The following is a 23,484-nucleotide window of genomic DNA, read 5'->3' on the forward strand; positions in this document are numbered from 1 at the left end:
CCTTTCTCGCCAGTCACTGCTTAGGGCTACATCAAGAGGAAACAAAACATAGAGATAGAACGTGAAACTACTTTACTGTGTCAAGTTTCAAGAAGCTAGCACAAACCGTGTTGGATTTAGAGTACCAAATACATGTATCAGTATAGGAGAAAACAGAGTGAAACCTAAAAATTCAAACTGTTACTGGAAATGAACGCTTCAACATAGAAGAACGAAATTTGGGGAACCAAGTCGCAATACTGTACTGATCATTACCTGAAAGTATCATCCAGTTTGTGTGAAAAAATATTGGCTGAGATTTCTGGAGATTCGTAATTTTTGGAAGCTTGGCAACCCCTTTCCATGAAAGTGTTTCTCGCCAGTCACTGCTTAGGGCTACAGCAAGAGGAAACAAAACATAGAGATAGAACGTGAAACTACTTTACTGTGTCAAGTTTCAAGAAGCTAGCAAAAACCGTGTTGGATTCAGAGTTCCAAATACATGTATCAATATAGGAGAAAACAGAGTGAAACCTAAAAATTCAAACTGTTACTGGAAATGAACGTTTCAACATAGAAGAACGAAATTTGGGGAACCAAGTCGCCTTAGTGTACTGATCATTACCTGAAAGTATCATCAAGTTTGGGTGAAAAAATATTGGCTGAGATTTCTTGAGATTCGTAATTTTTGGAAGCTTGGCAACCCCTTTCCATTAAAGCGTTTCTCGCCAGTCTCTGCTTACGGCTACATCAAGAGGAAACAAAACATAGAGATAGAACCTGAAACTACTTTACTGTATCAAGTTTCAAGAAGCTAGCACAAACCGTGTTGGATTTAGACTTCCAAATACATGTATCAATATAGGAGAAAACAGAGTGAAACCTAAAAATTCAAACTGTTACTGGAAATGAACGTTTCAACATAGAAGAACGAAATTTGGGGAACCAAGTCGCCTTCGTGTACTGATCATTACCTGAAAGTATCATCCAGTTTGGGTGAAAAAATATTGGCTGAGATTTCTGGAGATTCGTAATTTTTGGAAGCTTGGCAACCCCTTTCCATGAAAGTGTTTCTCGTCAGTCACTGCTTAGGGCTACATCAAGAGGAAACAAAACATATAGATAGAACGTGGAACTACTTTACTGTGTCAAGTTTCAAGAAGCTAGCACAAACCGTGTTGGATTTAGAGTTCCAAATACATGTATCAATATAGGAGAAAACAGAGTGAAACCTAAAAATTCAAACTGTTACTGGAAATGAACGCTTCAACATAGAAGAACGAAATTTGGGGAACCAAGTCGCCTTAGTGTAATGATCATTACGTGAAAGTATCATCCAGTTTGGGTGAAAAAATATTGGCTGAGATTCCTGGAGATTCGCAATTTTTCGAAGCTTGGCAACCCCTTTCCATGAAAGTGTTTCTCGCCAGTCACTGCTTAGGGCTACATCAAGAGGAAACAAAACATAGAAATAGAACGTGGAACTACTTTACTGTGTCAAGTTTCAAGAAGCTAGCACAAACCGTGTTGGATTTAGAGTTCCAAATACATGTATCAATATAGGAGAAAACAGAGTGAAACCTAAAAATTCAAACTGTTACTGGAAATGAACGCTTCAACATAGAAGAACGAAATTTGGGGAACCAAGTCGCCTTAGTGTAGTGATCATTACCTGAAAGTATCATCCAGTTTGGGTGAAAAAATATTGGCTGAGATTTCTGGAGATTCGTTATTTTTGGAAGCTTGGCAACCCCTTTCCATGAAAGTGTTTCTCGCCAGTCACTGCTTAGGGCTACATCAAGAGGAAACAAAACATAGAGATAGAACGTGAAACTACTTTACTGTGTCAAGTTTCAAGAAGCTAGCACAAACCGTGTTGGATTCAGAGTTCCAAATATATGTATCAATATAGGAGAAAACAGTGTGAAACCTAAAAATTCAAACTCTTACTGGAAATGAACGCTTCAGCATAGAAGAACGAAATTTGGGGAACCAAGTCGCCTTAGTGTACTGATCATTACCTGAAAGTATCATCCAGTTTGGGTGAAAAAATATTTGCTGAGATTTCTGGAGTTTCGTAATTTTTGGAAGCTTGGCAACCCCTTTCCATGAAAGTGTTTCTCGCCAGTCACTGCTTCGGTCTACATCAAGAGGAAACAAAACATAGAGATAGAACATGAAACTACTTTACTGTGTCAAGTTTCAAGAAGCTAGCACAAACCGTGTAGGATTCAGAGTTTCAAATATATGTATCAAAATAGGAAAAAACTGAGTGAAACCTAAAAATTCAAACTGTTACTGGAAATGAACGCTTCAACATAGAAGAACGAAATTTGGGGAACCAAGTCGCCTTAGTGTAGTGATCATTACCTGAAAGTATCATCCAGTTTGGGTGAAAAAATATTGGCTGAGATTTCTGGAGATTCGTAATTTTTGGAAGCTTGGCAACCCCTTTCCATGAAAGCCTTTCTCGCCAGTCACTGCTTAGGGCTACATCAAGAGGAAACAAAACATAGAGATAGAACGTGAAACTACTTTACTGTGTCAATTTTCAAGAAGCTAGCACAAACCGTGTTGGATTTAGAGTACCAAATACATGTATCAGTATAGGAGAAAACAGAGTGAAACCTAAAAATTCAAACTGTTACTGGAAATGAACGCTTCAACATAGAAGAACGAAATTTGGGGAACCAAGTCGCAATACTGTACTGATCATTACCTGAAAGTATCATCCAGTTTGTGTGAAAAAATATTGGCTGAGATTTCTGGAGATTCGTAATTTTTGGAAGCTTGGGAACCCCTTTCCATGAAAGTGTTTCTCGCCAGTCACTGCTTAGGGCTACAGCAAGAGGAAACAAAACATAGAGATAGAACGTGAAACTACTTTACTGTGTCAAGTTTCAAGAAGCTAGCACAAACCGTGTTGGATTCAGAGTTCCAAATACATGTATCAATATAGGAGAAAACAGAGTGAAACCTAAAAATTCAAACTGTTACTGGAAATGATCGCTTCAACATAGAAGAACGAAATTTGGGGAACCAAGTCGCCTTAGTGTACTGATCATTACCTGAAAATATCATCAAGTTTGGGTGAAAAAATATTGGCTGAGATTTCTTGAGATTCGTAATTTTTGGAAGCTTGGCAACCCCTTTCCATTAAAGCGTTTCTCGCCAGTCTCTGCTTACGGCTACATCAAGAGGAAACAAAACATAGAGATAGAACCTGAAACTACTTTACTGTGTCAAGTTTCAAGAAGCTAGCACAAACCGTGTTGGATTTAGACTTCCAAATACATGTATCAATATAGGAGAAAACAGAGTGAAACCTAAAAATTCAAACTGTTACTGGAAATGAACGTTTCAACATAGAAGAACGAAATTTGGGGAACCAAGTCGCCTTCGTGTAGTGATCATTACCTGAAAGTATCATCCAGTTTGGGTGAAAAAATATTGGCTGAGATTTCTGGAGATTCGTAATTTTTGGAAGCTTGGCAACCCCTTTCCATGAAAGTGTTTCTCACCAGTCACTGCTTAGTGCTACATCAAGAGGAAACACAACATAGAGATAGAACGTGAAACTACTTTACTGTGTCAAGTTTCAAGAAGCTACCACAAACCGTGTTGGATTTAGAGTTCCAAATACATGTATCAATATAGGAGAAAACAGAGTGAAACCTAAAAATTCAAACTGTTACTGGAAATGAACGCTTCAACATAGAAGAACAAAATTTGGGGAACCAAGTCGCCTTAGTGTACTGATCATTACGTGAAAGTATCATCCAGTTTGGGTGAAAAAATATTGGCTGAGATTTCTGAAGATTCGTAATTTTTGGAAGCTTGGCAACCCCTTTCCCTGAAAGTGTTTCTCGCCAGTCACTACTTAGCGCTACATCAAGAGGAAACAAAACATAGAGATAGAACGTGAAACTACTTTACTGTGTCAAGTTTCAAGAAGCTAGCACAAACCGTGTTGGATTCAGAGTTCCAAATACATGTATCAATATAGGAGAAAACAGAGTGAAACCTAAAAATTCAAACTGTTACTGGAAATGAACGCTTTAACATAGAAGAACGAAATTTGGGGAACCAAGTCGCCTTAGTGAACTGATCATTACCTGAAAGTATCATCCAGTTTGGGTGAAAAAATATTGGCTGAGAATTCTGGAAATTCGTAATTTTTGGAAGCTTGGCAACCCCTTTCCATGAAAGTGTTTCTCGCCAGTCACTGCTTAGGGCTACATCAAGAGGAAACAAAACATATAGATAGAACGTGGAAATACTTTACTGTGTCAAGTTCCAAGAAGCTAGCACAAACCGTGTTCGATTTAGAGTTCCAAATACATGTATCAATATAGGAGAAAACAGAGTGAACCCTAAAAATTCAAACTGTTACTGGAAATGAACGCTTCAACATAGAAGAACGAAATTTGGGGAACCAAGTCGCCTTAGTGTACTGATCATTACCTGAAAGTATCATCCAGTTTGGGTGAAAAAACATTCCCTGAGATTTCTGGAGATTCGTAATTTTTGGAAGCTTGGAAACCCATTTTCAATAAAGTGTTTCTCGCCAGTCACTGCTTAGTGCTACATCAAGAGGAAACAAAACATAGAGATAGAACGTGAAACTACTTTACTGTGTCAAGTTTCAAGAAGCTAGCACAAACCGTGTTGGATTCAGAGTTCCAAATACATGTATCAATATAGGAGAAAACAGAGTGAAACCTAAAAATTCAAACTGTTACTGGAAATGAACGCTTCAACATAGAAGAACGAAATTTGGGGAACCAAGTCGCCTTCGTGTACTCATCATTACCTGAAAGTATCATCCAGTTTGGGTGAGAAAATATTAGCTGAGATTTCTGGAGATTCGTAATTTTTGGAAGCTTGGCAAACCCTTTCCATGAAAGTGTTTCTCGCCAGTCACTGCTTAGGGCTACATCAAGAGGAAACAAAACATATAGATAGAACGTGGAACTACTTTACTGTGTCAAGTTTCAAGAAGCTAGCACAAACCGTGTTGGATTTAGAGTTCCAAATACATGTATCAATATAGGAGAAAACAGAGTGAAACCTAAAAATTCAAACTGTTACTGGAAATGAACGTTTCAACATAGAAGAACAAAATTTGGGGAACCAAGTCGCCTTCGTGTACTGATCATTACCTGAAAGTATCATCCAGTTTGGGTGAAAAAATATTGGCTGAGATTTCTGGAGATTCGTAATTTTTGGAAGCTTGGCAACCCCTTTCCATGAAAGTGTTTCTCGTCAGTCACTGCTTAGGGCTACATCAAGAGGAAACAAAACATATAGATAGAACGTGGAACTACTTTACTGTGTCAAGTTTCAAGAAGCTAGCACAAACCGTGTTGGATTTAGAGTTCCAAATACATGTATCAATATAGGAGAAAACAGAGTGAAACCTAAAAATTCAAACTGTTACTGGAAATGAACGCTTCAACATAGAAGAACGAAATTTGGGGAACCAAGTCGCCTTAGTGTACTGATCATTACCTGAAAGTATCATCCAGTTTGGGTGAAAAAATATTGGCTGAAATTTCTGGAGATTCATAATTTTTGGAAGCTTGGCAACCCCTTTCCATGAAAGTGTTTCTCGCCAGTCACTGCTTAGGGCTACATCAAGAGGAAACAAAACATAGAGATAGAACCTTAAACTACTTTACTGTGTCAAGTTTCAAGAAGCTAGCACAAACCGTGTTGGATTTAGAGTTCCAAATACATGTATCAATATAGGAGAAAACAGAGTGAAACCTAAAAATTCAAACTGTTACTGGAAATGAACGCTTCAACATAGAAGAACGAAATTTGGGGAACCAAGTGGGCTTAGTGTAGTGATCATTACCTGAAAGTATCATCCAGTTTGGGTGAAAAAATATTGGCTGAGATTTCTGGAGATTCTTAATTTTTGGAAGCTTGGCAACCCCTTTCCATGAAACTGTTTCTCGCGAGTCACTGCTTAGGGCTACATCAAGAGGAAACAAATCATGGAGATAGAACGTGAAACTACTTTACTGTGTCAAGTTTCAAGAAGCTAGCACAAACCGTGTTGGATTTAGAGTTCCAAATACATGTATCAATATAGGAGAAAACAGAGTGAAACCTAAAAATTCAAACTGTTACTGGAAATGAACGCTTCAACATAGAAGAACGAAATTTGGGGAACCCAGTCGCCTTCGTGTACTCATCATTACCTGAAAGTATCATCCAGTTTGGGTGAAAAAATATTGGCTGAGATTTCTGGAGATTCGTAATTTTTGGAAGCTTGGGAACCCCTTTCCATGAAAGTGTTTCTCGCCAGTCACTGCTTAGGGCTACATCAAGAGGAAACAAAACATATAGATAGAACGTGAAACTACTTTACTGTGTCAAGTTTCAAGAAGCTAGCACAAACCGTGTTTGATTTAGAGTTCCAAATATATGTATCAATATAGGAGAAAACAGAGTGAAACCTAAAAATTCAAACTGTTCCTGGAAATGAACACTTCAGCATAGAAGAACAAAATTTGGGGAACCAAGGTGCCTTAGTGAACTGATCATTACCTGAAAGTATCATCCAGTTTGGGAGAAAAAATATTTGCTGAGATTTCTGGAGTTTCGTAATTTTTGGAAGCTTGGCAACCCCTTTCCATGAAAGTGTTTCTCGCCAGTCACTGCTTCGGGCTACATCAAGAGGAAACAAAACATAGAGATAGAACGTGAAACTACTTTACTGTGTCAAGTTTCATGAAGCTAGCACAAACCGTGTAGGATTCAGAGTTCCAAATATATGTATCAAAATAGGAAAAAACAGAGTGAAACCTAAAAATTCAAACTCTTACTGGAAATGAACGCTTCAACATAGAAGAACGAAATTTGGGGAACCAAGTCGCCTTAGTGTACTGATCATTACCTGAAAGTATCATCCAGTTTGGGTGAAAAAATATTGGCTGAGATTTCTGGAGATTCGTAATTTTTGGAAGCTTGGCAACCCCTTTCCATGAAAGTGTTTCTCACCAGTCACTGCTTAGTGCTACATCAAGAGGAAACAAAACATAGAGATAGAACGTGAAACTACTTTACTATGTCAAGTTTCAAGAAGCTAGCACAAACCGTGTTGGATTTAGAGTTCCAAATACATGTATCAATATAGGAGAAAACAGAGTGAAACCTAAAAATTCAAACTGTTACTGGAAATGAACGTTTCAACATAGAAGAACGAAATTTGGGGAACCAAGTCGCCTTCGTGTACTCATCATTACCTGAAAGTATCATCCAGTTTGGGTGAAAAAATATTGGCTGAGATTTCTGGAGATTCGTAATTTTTGGAAGCTTGGCAACCCCTTTCCATGAAAGTGTTTCTCGCCAGTCACTGCTTAGGGCTACATCAAGAGGAAACAAAACATAGAGATAGAACGTGGAACTACTTTACTGTGTCAAGTTTCAAGAAGCTAGCACAAACCGTGTTGGATTCAGAGTTCCAAATACCTGTATCAATATAGGAGAAAACAGAGTGAAACCTAAAAATTCAAACTGTTACTGGAAATGAACGCTTCAACATAGAAGAACGAAATTTGGGGAACCAAGTCGCCTTAGTGTAGTGATCATTACCTGAAAGTATCATCCAGTTTGGGTGAAAAAATATTGGCTGAGATTTCTGGAGATTCGTAATTTTTGGAAGCTTGGCAACCCCTTTCCATGAAAGTGTTTCTCACCAGTCACTGCTTAGTGCTACATCAAGAGGAAACAAAACATAGAGATAGAACGTGAAACTACTTTACTATGTCAAGTTTCAAGAAGCTAGCACAAACCGTGTTAGATTTAGAGTTCCAAATACATGTATCAATATAGGAGAAAACAGAGTGAAACCTAAAAATTCAAACTGTTACTGGAAATGAACGTTTCAACATAGAAGAACGAAATTTGGGGAACCAAGTCGCCTTAGTGAACTGATAATTACCTGAAAGTATCATCCAGTTTGGGTGAAAAAATATTGGCTGAGATTTCTGGAAATTCGTAATTTTTGGAAGCTTGGCAACCCCTTTCCATGAAAGTGTTTCTCGCCAGTCACTGCTTAGGGCTACATCAAGAGGAAACAAAACATATAGATAGAACGTGGACTACTTTACTGTGTCAAGTTTCAAGAAGCTAGCACAAACCGTGTTGGATTTAGAGTTCCAAATACATGTATCAATATAGGAGAAAACAGAGTGAAACCTAAAAATTCAAACTGTTAATGGAAATGAACGTTTCAACATAGAAGAACGAAATTTGGGGAACCAAGTCGCCTTCGTGTACTCATCATTACCTGAAAGTATCATCCAGTTTGGGTGAAAAAATATTCCCTGAGATTTCTGGAGATTCGTAATTTTCGGAAGCTTGGCAACCCCTTTCATGAAACTGTTTCTCGCCAGTCACTGCTTAGGGCTACATCAAGAGGAAACAAAACATAGAGATAGAACGTGAAACTACTTTACTGTGTCAAGTTTCAAGAAGCTAGCACAAACCGTGTTGGATTCAGAGTTCCAAATACATGTATCAATATAGGAGAAAACAGAGTGAAACCTAAAAATTTAAACTGTTACTGGAAATGAACGCTTCAACATAGAAGAACGAAATTTGGGGAACCAAGTCGCCTTAGTGTACTGATCATTACGTGAAAGTATCATCCAGTTTGGGTGAAAAAATATTGGCTGAGATTTCTGGAGATTCGCAATTTTTGGAAGCTTGGCAACCCCTTTCCATGAAAGTGTTTCTCGCCAGTCACTGCTTAGGGCTACATCAAGAGGAAACAAAATATATAGATAGAACGTGGAACTACTTTACTGTGTCAAGTTTCAAGAAGCTAGCACAAACCGTGTTGGATTTAGAGTTCCAAATACATGTATCAATATAGGAGAAAACAGAGTGAAACCTAAAAATTCAAACTGTTACTGGAAATGAACGCTTCAACATAGAAGAACGAAATTTGGGGAACCAAGTCGCCTTAGTGTACTGATCATTACCTGAAAGTATCATCCAGTTTGGGTGAAAAAATATTGGCTGAGATTTCTGGAAATTCGTAATTTTTGGAAGCTTGGCAACCCCTTTCCATGAAACTGTTTCTCGCCAGTCACTGCTTAGGGCTACATCAAGAGGAAACAAAACATATAGATAGAACGTGGAACTACTTTACTGTGTCAAGTTTCAAGAAGCTAGCACAAACCGTGTTTGATTTAGAGTTCCAAATATATGTATCAATATAGGAGAAAACAGTGTGAAACCTAAAAATTCAAAGTGTTACTGGAAATGAAAGCTTCAGCATAGAAGAACGAAATTTGGGGAACCAAGTCGCCTTAGTGTACTGATCATTACCTGAAAGTATCATCCAGTTTGGGAGAAAAAATATTTGCTGAGATTTCTGGAGTTTCGTAATTTTTGGAAGCTTGGCAACCCCTTTCCATGAAAGTGTTTCTCGCCAGTCACTGCTTCGGGCTACATCAAGAGGAAACAAAACATAGAGATAGAACGTGAAACTACTTTACTGTGTAAAGTTTCATGAAGCTAGCACAAACCGTGTAGGATTCAGAGTTCCAAATATATGTATCAAAATAGGAAAAAACAGAGTGAAACCTAAAAATTCAAACTCTTACTGGAAATGAACGCTTCAACATAGAAGAACGAAATTTGGGGAACCAAGTCGCCTTAGTGTAGTGATCATTACCTGAAAGTATCATCCAGTTTGGGTGAAAAAATATTGGCTGAGATTTCTGGAGATTCGTAATTTTTGGAAGCTTGGCAACCCCTTTCCATGAAAGCCTTTCTCGCCAGTCACTGCTTAGGGATACATCAAGAGGAAACAAAAGATAGAGATAGAACGTGAAACTACTTTACTGTGCCAAGTTTCAAGAAGCTAGCACAAACCGTGTTGGATTTAGAGTACCAAATACATGTATCAGTATAGGAGAAAACAGAGTGAAACCTAAAAATTCAAACTGTTACTGGAAATGAACGCTTCAACATAGAAGAACGAAATTTGGGGAACCAAGTCGCCTTAGTGTACTGATCATTACCTGAAAGTATCATCCAGTTTCGGTGAAAAAATATTGGCTGAGATTTCTGGAGATTCGTAATTTTTGGAAGCTTGGCAACCCCTTTCCATGAAAGTGTTTCTCGCCAGTCACTGCTTAGGGCTACATCAAGAGGAAACAAAACATAGAGATAGAACGTGAAACTACTTTACTGTGTCAAGTTTCAAGAAGCTAGCACAAACCGTGTTGGATTCAGAGTTCCAAATACATGTATCAATATAGGAGAAAACAGAGTGAAACCTAAAAATTCAAACTGTTACTGGAAATGATCGCTTCAACATAGAAGAACGAAATTTGGGGAACCAAGTCGCCTTAGTGTACTGATCATTACCTGAAAGTATCATCCAGTTTGGGTGAAAAAATATTGGCTGAGATTTCTGGAGATTCGTAATTTTTGGAAGCTTGGCAACCCCTTTCCATGAAAGTGTTTCTCGCCAGTCACTGCTTAGGGCTACATCAAGAGGAAACAAAACATAGAGATAGAACGTGAAACTACTTTACTGCGTCAAGTTTCAAGAAGCTAGCACAAACCGTGTTGGATTCAGAGTTCCAAATACATGTATCAATATAGGAGAAAACAGAGTGAAACCTAAAAATTCAAACTGTTACTGGAAATGATCGCTTCAACATAGAAGAACGAAATTTGGGGAACCAAGTCGCCTTAGTGTACTGATCATTACCTGAAAGTATCATCCAGTTTGGGTGAAAAAATATTGGCTGAGATTTCTTGAGATTCGTAATTTTTGGAAGCTTGGCAACCCCTTTCCATGAAAGCGTTTCTCGCCAGTCACTGCTTACGGCTACATCAAGAGGAAACAAAACATAGAGATAGAACCTGAAACTACTTTACTGTGTCAAGTTTCAAGAAGCTAGCACAAACCGTGTTGGATTTAGAGTTCCAAATACATGTATCAATATAGGAGAAAACAGAGTGAAACCTAAAAATTCAAACTGTTACTGGAAATGAACGAACGCTTCAACATAAAATAACGAAATTTGGGGAACCAAGTCGCCTTAGTGTACTGATCATTACCTGAAAGTATCATCCAGTTTGGGTGAAAAAATATTCCCTGAGATTTCTGGAGATTCGTAATTTTTGGAAGCTTGGAAACCCATTTTCAATAAAGTGTTTCTCGCCAGTCACTGCTTAGTGCTACATCAAGAGGAAACAAAACATAGAGATAGAACGTGAAACTACTTTACTGTGTCAAGTTTCAAGAAGCTAGCACAAACCGTGTTGGATTTAGAGTTCCAAATACATGTATCAATATAGGAGAAAACAGAGTGAAACCTAAAAATTCAAACTGTTACTGGAAATGAACGTTTCAACATAGAAGAACGAAATTTGGGGAACCAAGTCGCCTTCGTGTACTCATCATTACCTGAAAGTATCATCCAGTTTGGGTGAAAAAATATTGGCTGAGATTTCTGGAGATTCGTAATTTTTGGAAGCTTGGCAACCCCTTTCCATGAAAGTGTTTCTCGCCAGTCACTGCTTAGGGCTACATCAAGAGGAAACAAAACATAGAGATAGAACGTGGAACTACTTTACTGTGTCAAGTTTCAAGAAGCTAGCACAAACCGTGTTGGATTCAGAGTTCCAAATACCTGTATCAATATAGGAGAAAACAGAGTGAAACCTAAAAATTCAAACTGTTACTGGAAATGAACGCTTCAACATACAAGAACGAAATTTGGGGAACCAAGTCGCCTTAGTGTAGTGATCATTACCTGAAAGTATCATCCAGTTTGGGTGAAAAAATATTGGCTGAGATTTCTGGAGATTCGTAATTTTTGGAAGCTTGGCAACCCCTTTCCATGAAAGTGTTTCTCACCAGTCACTGCTTAGTGCTACATCAAGAGGAAACAAAACATAGAGATAGAACGTGAAACTACTTTACTATGTCAAGTTTCAAGAAGCTAGCACAAACCGTGTTAGATTTAGAGTTCCAAATACATGTATCAATATAGGAGAAAACAGAGTGAAACCTAAAAATTCAAACTGTTACTGGAAATGAACGTTTCAACATAGAAGAACGAAATTTGGGGAACCAAGTCGCCTTCGTGTACTCATCATTACCTGAAAGTATCATCCAGTTTGGGTGAAAAAATATTCCCTGAGATTTCTGGAGATTCGTAATTTTTGGAAGCTTGGCAACCCCTTTCCATGAAACTGTTTCTCGCCAGTCACTGCTTAGGGCTACATCAAGAGGAAACAAAACATAGAGATAGAACCTTAAACTACTTTACTGTGTCAAGTTTCAAGAAGCTAGCACAAACCGTGTTGGATTTAGAGTTCCAAATACATGTATCAATATAGGAGAAAACAGAGTGAAACCTAAAAATTCAAACTGTTACTGGAAATGAACGCTTCAACATAGAAGAACAAAATTTGGGGAACCAAGTCGACTTAGTGTACTGATCATTACCTGAAAGTATCATCCAGTTTGGGTGAAAAAATATTGGCTGAGATTTCTGGAGATTCGTAATTTTTGGAAGCTTGGCAACCCCTTTCCATGAAAGTGTTTCTCGCCAGTCACTGCTTAGCGCTACATCAAGAGGAAACAAAACATAGAGATAGAACGTGAAACTACTTTACTGTGTCAAGTTTCAAGAAGCTAGCACAAACCGTGTTGGATTCAGAGTTCCTAATACATGTATCAATATAAGAGAAAACAGAGTGAAACCTAAAAATTCAAACTGTTACTGGAAATGAACGCTTCAACATAGAAGAACGAAATTTGGGGAACCAAGTCGCCTTAGTGAACTGATAATTACCTGAAAGTATCATCCAGTTTGGGTGAAAAAATATTGGCTGAGATTTCTGGAAATTCGTAATTTTTGGAAGCTTGGCAACCCCTTTCCATGAAAGTGTTTCTCGCCAGTCACTGCTTAGGGCTACATCAAGAGGAAACAAAACATATAGATAGAACGTGGACTACTTTACTGTGTCAAGTTTCAAGAAGCTAGCACAAAGCGTGTTGGATTTAGAGTTCCAAATACATGTATCAATATAGGAGAAAACAGAGTGAAACCTAAAAATTCAAACTGTTAATGGAAATGAACGTTTCAACATAGAAGAACGAAATTTGGGGAACCAAGTCGCCTTCGTGTACTCATCATTACCTGAAAGTATCATCCAGTTTGGGTGAAAAAATATTCCCTGAGATTTCTGGAGATTCGTAATTTTCGGAAGCTTGGCAACCCCTTTCATGAAACTGTTTCTCGCCAGTCACTGCTTAGGGCTACATCAAGAGGAAACAAAACATAGAGATAGAACGTGAAACTACTTTACTGTGTCAAGTTTCAAGAAGCTAGCACAAACCGTGTTGGATTCAGAGTTCCAAATACATGTATCAATATAGGAGAAAACAGAGTGAAACCTAAAAATTTAAACTGTTACTGGAAATGAACGCTTCAACATAGAAGAACGAAATTTGGGGAACCAAGTCGCCTTAGTGTACTGATCATTACGTGAAAGTATCATCCAGTTTGGGTGAAAAAATATTGGCTGAGATTTCTGGAGATTCGCAATTTTTGGAAGCTTGGCAACCCCTTTCCATGAAAGTGTTTCTCGCCAGTCACTGCTTAGGGCTACATCAAGAGGAAACAAAATATATAGATAGAACGTGGAACTACTTTACTGTGTCAAGTTTCAAGAAGCTAGCACAAACCGTGTTGGATTTAGAGTTCCAAATACATGTATCAATATAGGAGAAAACAGAGTGAAACCTAAAAATTCAAACTGTTACTGGAAATGAACGCTTCAACATAGAAGAACGAAATTTGGGGAACCAAGTCGCCTTAGTGTACTGATCATTACCTGAAAGTATCATCCAGTTTGGGTGAAAAAATATTGGCTGAGATTTCTGGAAATTCGTAATTTTTGGAAGCTTGGCAACCCCTTTCCATGAAACTGTTTCTCGCCAGTCACTGCTTAGGGCTACATCAAGAGGAAACAAAACATATAGATAGAACGTGGAACTACTTTACTGTGTCAAGTTTCAAGAAGCTAGCACAAACCGTGTTTGATTTAGAGTTCCAAATATATGTATCAATATAGGAGAAAACAGTGTGAAACCTAAAAATTCAAAGTGTTACTGGAAATGAAAGCTTCAGCATAGAAGAACGAAATTTGGGGAACCAAGTCGCCTTAGTGTACTGATCATTACCTGAAAGTATCATCCAGTTTGGGAGAAAAAATATTTGCTGAGATTTATGGAGTTTCGTAATTTTTGGAAGCTTGGCAACCCCTTTCCATGAAAGTGTTTCTCGCCAGTCACTGCTTCGGGCTACATCAAGAGGAAACAAAACATAGAGATAGAACGTGAAACTACTTTACTGTGTAAAGTTTCATGAAGCTAGCACAAACCGTGTAGGATTCAGAGTTCCAAATATATGTATCAAAATAGGAAAAAACAGAGTGAAACCTAAAAATTCAAACTCTTACTGGAAATGAACGCTTCAACATAGAAGAACGAAATTTGGGGAACCAAGTCGCCTTAGTGTAGTGATCATTACCTGAAAGTATCATCCAGTTTGGGTGAAAAAATATTGGCTGAGATTTCTGGAGATTCGTAATTTTTGGAAGCTTGGCAACCCCTTTCCATGAAAGCCTTTCTCGCCAGTCACTGCTTAGGGATACATCAAGAGGAAACAAAAGATAGAGATAGAACGTGAAACTACTTTACTGTGCCAAGTTTCAAGAAGCTAGCACAAACCGTGTTGGATTTAGAGTACCAAATACATGTATCAGTATAGGAGAAAACAGAGTGAAACCTAAAAATTCAAACTGTTACTGGAAATGAACGCTTCAACATAGAAGAACGAAATTTGGGGAACCAAGTCGCCTTAGTGTACTGATCATTACCTGAAAGTATCATCCAGTTTGGGTGAAAAAATATTGGCTGAGATTTCTGGAGATTCGTAATTTTTGGAAGCTTGGCAACCCCTTTCCATGAAAGTGTTTCTCGCCAGTCACTGCTTAGGGCTACATCAAGAGGAAACAAAACATAGAGATAGAACGTGAAACTACTTTACTGTGTCAAGTTTCAAGAAGCTAGCACAAACCGTGTTGGATTCAGAGTTCCAAATACATGTATCAATATAGGAGAAAACAGAGTGAAACCTAAAAATTCAAACTGTTACTGGAAATGATCGCTTCAACATAGAAGAACGAAATTTGGGGAACCAAGTCGCCTTAGTGTACTGATCATTACCTGAAAGTATCATCCAGTTTGGGTGAAAAAATATTGGCTGAGATTTCTTGAGATTCGTAATTTTTGGAAGCTTGGCAACCCCTTTCCATGAAAGCGTTTCTCGCCAGTCACTGCTTACGGCTACATCAAGAGGAAACAAAACATAGAGATAGAACCTGAAACTACTTTACTGTGTCAAGTTTCAAGAAGCTAGCACAAACCGTGTTGGATTTAGAGTTCCAAATACATGTATCAATATAGGAGAAAACAGAGTGAAACCTAAAAATTCAAACTGTTACTGGAAATGAACGCTTCAACATAGAAGAACGAAATTTGGGGAACCAAGTGGGCTTAGTGTAGTGATCATTACCTGAAAGTATCATCCAGTTTGGGTGAAAAAATATTGGCTGAGATTTCTGGAGATTCTTAATTTTTGGAAGCTTGGCAACCCCTTTCCATGAAACTGTTTCTCGCGAGTCACTGCTTAGGGCTACATCAAGAGGAAACAAATCATGGAGATAGAACGTGAAACTACTTTACTGTGTCAAGTTTCAAGAAGCTAGCACAAACCGTGTTGGATTTAGAGTTCCAAATACATGTATCAATATAGGAGAAAACAGAGTGAAACCTAAAAATTCAAACTGTTACTGGAAATGAACGCTTCAACATAGAAGAACGAAATTTGGGGAACCAAGTCGCCTTCGTGTACTCATCATTACCTGAAAGTATCATCCAGTTTGGGTGAAAAAATATTGGCTGAGATTTCTGGAGATTCGTAATTTTTGGAAGCTTGGGAACCCCTTTCCATGAAAGTGTTTCTCGCCAGTCACTGCTTAGGGCTACATCAAGAGGAAACAAAACATATAGATAGAACGTGAAACTACTTTACTGTGTCAAGTTTCAAGAAGCTAGCACAAACCGTGTTTGATTTAGAGTTCCAAATATATGTATCAATATAGGAGAAAACAGAGTGAAACCTAAAAATTCAAACTGTTCCTGGAAATGAACACTTCAGCATAGAAGAACAAAATTTGGGGAACCAAGGTGCCTTAGTGAACTGATCATTACCTGAAAGTATCATCCAGTTTGGGAGAAAAAATATTTGCTGAGATTTCTGGAGTTTCGTAATTTTTGGAAGCTTGGCAACCCCTTTCCATGTAAGTGTTTCTCGCCAGTCACTGCTTAGGGCTACATCAAGAGGAAACAAAACATAGAGATAGAACGTGGAACTACTTTACTGTGTCAAGTTTCAAGAAGCTAGCACAAACCGTGTTTGATTTAGAGTTCCAAATACATGTATCAATATAGGAGAAAACAGAGTGAAACCTAAAAATTCAAACTGTTACTAGAAATGAACACTTCAGCATAGAAGAACGAAATTTGGGGAACCAAGTCGCCTTAGTGAACTGATCATTACCTGAAAGTATCATCCAGTTTGGGAGAAAAAATATTTGCTGAGATTTCTGGAGTTTCGTAATTTTTGGAAGCTTGGCAACCCCTTTCCATGAAAGTGTTTCTCGCCAGTCACTGCTTAGGGCTACATCAAGAGGAAACAAAACATAGAGATAGAACGTGGAACTACTTTACTGTGTCAAGTTTCAAGAAGCTAGCACAAACCGTGTTTGATTTAGAGTTCCAAATACATGTATCAATATAGGAGAAAACAGAGTGAAACCTAAAAATTCAAACTGTTACTGGAAATGAACACTTCAGCATAGAAGAACGAAATTTGGGGAACCAAGTCGCCTTAGTGTACTGATCATTACCTGAAAGTATCATCCAGTTTGGGAGAAAAAATATTTGCTGAGATTTCTGGAGTTTCGTAATTTTTGGAAGCTTGGCAACCCCTTTCCATGAAAGTGTTTCTCGCCAGTCACTGCTTAGGGCTACATCAAGAGGAAACAAAACATAGAGATAGAACGTGAAACTACTTTACTGTGTCAAGTTTCAAGAAGCTAGCACAAACCGTGTTGGATTCAGAGTTCCAAATACATGTATCAATATAGGAGAAAACAGAGTGAAACCTAAAAATTCAAACTGTTACTGGAAATGAAGGCTTCAACATAGAAGAACGAAATTTGGGGAACCAAGTCGCCTTAGTGAACTGATCATTACCTGAAAGTATCATCCAGTTTGGGTGAAAAAATATTGGCTGAGATTTCTGGAAATTCGTAATTTTTGGAAGCTTGGCAACCCCTTTCCATGAAAGTGTTTCTCGCCAGTCACTGCTTAGGGCTACATCAAGAGGAAACAAAACATAGAGATAGAACGTGGAACTACTTTACTGTGTCAAGTTTCAAGAAGCTAGCAGAAACCGTGTTGGATTTAGAGCTCCAATTACAGGTATCAATATAGGAGAAAACAGAGTGAAACCTAAAAATTCAAACTGTTACTGGAAATGAACGCTTCAACATAGAAGAACGAAATTTGGGGAACCAAGTTGCCTTAGTGTACTGATCATTACCTGAAAGTATCATCCAGTTTGGGTGAAAAAATATTGGCTGAGATTTCTGGAGATTCGTAATTTTTGGAAGCTTGGAAACCCCTTTCCATGAAAGCCTTTCTCGCCAGTCACTGCTTAGGGCTACATCAAGAGGAAACAAAACATAGAGATAGAACGTGGAACTACTTTACTGTGTCAATTTTCAAGAAGCTAGCACAAACCGTGTTGGATTCAGAGTTCCAAATACATGTATCAATATAGGAGAAAACAGAGTGAAACCTAAAAATTCAAACTGTTACTGGAAATGAACGCTTCAACATAGAAGAACGAAATTTGGGGAACCAAGTCGCCTTAGTGTAGTGATCATTACCTGAAAGTATCATCCAGTTTGGGTGAAAAAATATTGGCTGAGATTTCTGGAGATTCATAATTTTTGGAAGCTTGGCAACCCCTTTCCATGAAAGCCTTTCTCGCCAGTCACTGCTTAGGACTACATCAAGAGGAAACAAAACATATAGATAGAACGCGGAACTACTTTACTGTGTCAAGTTTCAAGAAGCTAGCACAAACCGTGTTGGATTTAGAGTTCCAAATACATGTATCAATATAGGAGAAAACAGAGTGAAACCTAAAAATTCAAACTGTTAATGGAAATGTACGTTTCAACATAGAAGAACGAAATTTGGGGAACCAAGTCGCCTTCGTGTACTCATCATTACCTGAAAGTATCATCCAGTTTGGGTGAAAAAATATTCCCTGAGATTTCTGGAGATTCGTAATTTTTGGAAGCTTGGCAACCCCTTTCCATGAAACTGTTTCTCGCCAGTCACTGCTTAGGGCTACATCAAGAGGAAACAAAACATAGAGATGGAACGTGAAACTACTTTACTGTGTCAAGTTTCAAGAAGCTAGCACAAACCGTGTTGGATTCAGAGTTCCAAATACATGTATCAATATAGGAGAAAACAGAGTGAAACCTAAAAATGCAAACTGTTAGTGGAAATGAACGCTTCAACATAGAAGAACGAAATTTGGGGAACCAAGTTGCCTTAGTGTATTGATCATTACCTGAAAGTATCATCCAGTTTGGGTGAAAAAATATTGGCTGAGATTTCTGGAGATACGTTATTTTTGGAAGCTTGGCAACCCCTTTCCATGAAAGTGTTTCTCGCCAGTCAGTGATTAGGGCTACATCAAGAGGAAACAAAACATAGAGACAGAACGTGAAACTACTTTACTGTGTCAAGTTTCAAGAAGCTAGCACAAACCGTGTTGGATTTAGAGTTCCAAATACATGTATCAATATAGGAGAAAACAGAGTGAAACCTAAAAATTCAAACTGTTACTGGAAATGAACGTTTCAACATAGAAGAACGAAATTTGGGGAACCATGTCGCCTTCGTGTACTCATCATTACCTGAAAGTATCATCCAGTTTGGGTGAAAAAATATTGGCTGAGATTTCTGGAGATTCGTAATTTTTGGAAGCTTGGCAACCCCTTTCCATGAAAGTGTTTCTCGCCAGTCACTGCTTAGGGCTACATCAAGAGGAAACAAAACATAGTGATAGAACCTTAAACTACTTTACTGTGTCAAGTTTCAAGAAGCTAGCACAAACCGTGTTGGATTTAGAGTTCCAAATACATGTATCAATATAGGAGAAAACAGAGTGAAACCTAAAAATTCAAACTGTTACTGGAAATGAACGCTTCAACATAGAAGAACAAAATTTGGGGAACCAAGTCGCCTTAGTGTACTGATCATTACCTGAAAGTATCATCCAGTTTGGGTGAAAAAATATTGGCTGAGATTTCTGGAGATTCGTAATTTTTGGAAGCTTGGCAACCCCTTTCCATGAAAGTGTTTCTCGCCAGTCACTGCTTAGCGCTACATCAAGAGGAAACAAAACATAGAGATAGAACGTGAAACTACTTTACTGTGTCAAGTTTCAAGAAGCTAGCACAAACCGTGTTGGATTCAGAGTTCCAAATACATGTATCAATATAGGAGAAAACAGAGTGAAACCTAAAAATTCAAACTGTTACTGGAAATGAACGCTTCAACATGGAAGAACGAAATTTGGGGAACCAAGTCGCCTTAGTGAACTGATAATTACCTGAAAGTATCATCCAGTTTGGGTGAAAAAATATTGGCTGAGATTTCTGGAAATTCGTAATTTTTGGAAGCTTGGCAACCCCTTTCCATGAAAGTGTTTCTCGCCAGTCACTGCTTAGGGCTACATCAAGAGGAAACAAAACATATAGATAGAACGTGGAACTACTTTACTGTGTCAAGTTTCAAGAAGCTAGCACAAACCGTGTTGGATTTAGAGTTCCAAATACATGTATCAATATAGGAGAAAACAGAGTGAAACCTAAAAATTCAAACTGTTAATGGAAATGAACGTTTCAACATAGAAGAACGAAATTTGGGGAACCAAGTCGCCTTCGTGTACTCATCATTACCTGAAAGTATCATCCAGTTTGGGTGAAAAAATATTCCCTGAGATTTCTGGAGATTCGTAATTTTTGGAAGCTTGGCAACCCCTTTCATGAAACTGTTTCTCGCCAGTCACTGCTTAGGGCTACATCAAGAGGAAACAAAACATAGAGATAGAACGTGAAACTACTTTACTGTGTCAAGTTTCAAGAAGCTAGCACAAACCGTGTTGGATTCAGAGTTCCAAATACATGTATCAATATAGGAGAAAACAGAGTGAAACCTAAAAATTTAAACTGTTACTGGAAATGAACGCTTCAACATAGAAGAACGAAATTGGGGAACCAAGTCGCCTTAGTGTACTGATCATTACGTGAAAGTATCATCCAGTTTGGGTGAAAAAATATTGGCTGAGATTTCTGGAGATTCGCAATTTTTGGAAGCTTGGCAACCCCTTTCCATGAAAGTGTTTCTCGCCAGTCACTGCTTAGGGCTACATCAAGAGGAAACAAAACATAGAGATAGAACGTGGAACTACTTTACTGTGTCAAGTTTCAAGAAGCTAGCACAAACCGTGTTGGATTTAGAGTTCCAAATACATGTATCAATATAGGAGAAAACAGAGTGAAACCTAAAAATTCAAACTGTTACTGGAAATGAACGCTTCAACATAGAAGAACGAAATTTGGGGAACCAAGTCGCCTTAGTGTACTGATCATTACCTGAAAGTATCATCCAGTTTGGGTGAAAAAATATTGGCTGAGATTTCTGGAAATTCGTAAATTTTGGAAGCTTGGCAACCCCTTTCCATGAAACTGTTTCTCGCCAGTCACTGCTTAGGGCTACATCAAGAGGAAACAAAACATATAGATAGAACGTGGAACTACTTTACTGTGTCAAGTTTCAAGAAGCTAGCACAAACCGTGTTTGATTTAGAGTTCCAAATATATGTATCAATATAGGAGAAAACAGTGTGAAACCTAAAAATTCAAAGTGTTACTGGAAATGAAAGCTTCAGCATAGAAGAACGAAATTTGGGGAACCAAGTCGCCTTAGTGTACTGATCATTACCTGAAAGTATCATCCAGTTTGGGAGAAAAAATATTTGCTGAGATTTCTGGAGTTTCGTAATTTTTGGAAGCTTGGCAACCCCTTTCCATGAAAGTGTTTCTCGCCAGTCACTGCTTCGGGCTACATCAAGAGGAAACAAAACATAGAGATAGAACGTGAAACTACTTTACTGTGTCAAGTTTCATGAAGCTAGCACAAACCGTGTAGGATTCAGAGTTCCAAATATATGTATCAAAATAGGAAAAAACAGAGTGAAACCTAAAAATTCAAACTCTTACTGGAAATGAACGCTTCAACATAGAAGAACGAAATTTGGGGAACCAAGTCGCCTTAGTGTACTGATCATTACCTGAAAGTATCATCCAGTTTGGGTGAAAAAATATTGGCTGAGATTTCTGGAGATTCGTAATTTTTGGAAGCTTGGCAACCCCTTTCCATGAAAGTGTTTCTCACCAGTCACTGCTTAGTGCTACATCAAGAGGAAACAAAACATAGAGATAGAACGTGAAACTACTTTACTATGTCAAGTTTCAAGAAGCTAGCACAAACCGTGTTGGATTTAGAGTTCCAAATACATGTATCAATATAGGAGAAAACAGAGTGAAACCTAAAAATTCAAACTGTTACTGGAAATGAACGTTTCAACATAGAAGAACGAAATTTGGGGAACCAAGTCGCCTTCGTGTACTCATCATTACCTGAAAGTATCATCCAGTTTGGGTGAAAAAATATTGGCTGAGATTTCTGGAGATTCGTAATTTTTGGAAGCTTGGCAACCCCTTTCCATGAAAGTGTTTCTCGCCAGTCACTGCTTAGGGCTACATCAAGAGGAAACAAAACATAGAGATAGAACGTGGAACTACTTTACTGTGTCAAGTTTCAAGAAGCTAGCACAAACCGTGTTGGATTCAGAGTTCCAAATACCTGTATTAATATAGGAGAAAACAGAGTGAAACCTAAAAATTCAAACTGTTACTGGAAATGAACGCTTCAACATACAAGAACGAAATTTGGGGAACCAAGTCGCCTTAATGTAGTGATCATTACCTGAAAGTATCATCCAGTTTGGGTGAAAAAATATTGGCTGAGATTTCTGGAGATTCGTAATTTTTGGAAGCTTGGCAACCCCTTTCCATGAAAGTGTTTCTCACCAGTCACTGCTTAGTGCTACATCAAGAGGAAACAAAACATAGAGATAGAACGTGAAACTACTTTACTATGTCAAGTTTCAAGAAGCTAGCACAAACCGTGTTAGATTTAGAGTTCCAAATACATGTATCAATATAGGAGAAAACAGAGTGAAACCTAAAAATTCAAACTGTTACTGGAAATGAACGTTTCAACATAGAAGAACGAAATTTGGGGAACCAAGTCGCCTTCGTGTACTCATCATTACCTGAAAGTATCATCCAGTTTGGGTGAAAAAATATTCCCTGAGATTTCTGGAGATTCGTAATTTTTGGAAGCTTGGCAACCCCTTTCCATGAAACTGTTTCTCGCCAGTCACTGCTTAGGGCTACATCAAGAGGAAACAAAACATAGAGATAGAACCTTAAACTACTTTACTGTGTCAAGTTTCAAGAAGCTAGCACAAACCGTGTTGGATTTAGAGTTCCAAATACATGTATCAATATAGGAGAAAACAGAGTGAAACCTAAAAATTCAAACTGTTACTGGAAATGAACGCTTCAACATAGAAGAACGAAATTTGGGGAACCAAGTCGCCTTAGTGAACTGATAATTACCTGAAAGTATCATCCAGTTTGGGTGAAAAAATATTGGCTGAGATTTCTGGAAATTCGTAATTTTTGGAAGCTTGGCAACCCCTTTCCATGAAAGTGTTTCTCGCCAGTCACTGCTTAGGGCTACATCAAGAGGAAACAAAACATATAGATAGAACGTGGAACTACTTTACTGTGTCAAGTTTCAAGAAGCTAGCACAAACCGTGTTGGATTTAGAGTTCCAAATACATGTATCAATATAGGAGAAAACAGAGTGAAACCTAAAAATTCAAACTGTTAATGGAAATGAACGTTTCAACATAGAAGAACGAAATTTGGGGAACCAAGTCGCCTTCGTGTACTCATCATTACCTGAAAGTATCATCCAGTTTGGGTGAAAAAATATTCCCTGAGATTTCTGGAGATTCGTAATTTTTGGAAGCTTGGCAACCCCTTTCATGAAACTGTTTCTCGCCAGTCACTGCTTAGGGCTACATCAAGAGGAAACAAAACATAGAGATAGAACGTGAAACTACTTTACTGTGTCAAGTTTCAAGAAGCTAGCACAA

This window comes from Spermophilus citellus, assembly GCF_964194105.1.
Source record: "Spermophilus citellus genome assembly, chromosome: X".
In the NCBI taxonomy this organism is placed as follows: Eukaryota; Metazoa; Chordata; class Mammalia; order Rodentia; family Sciuridae; genus Spermophilus; species Spermophilus citellus.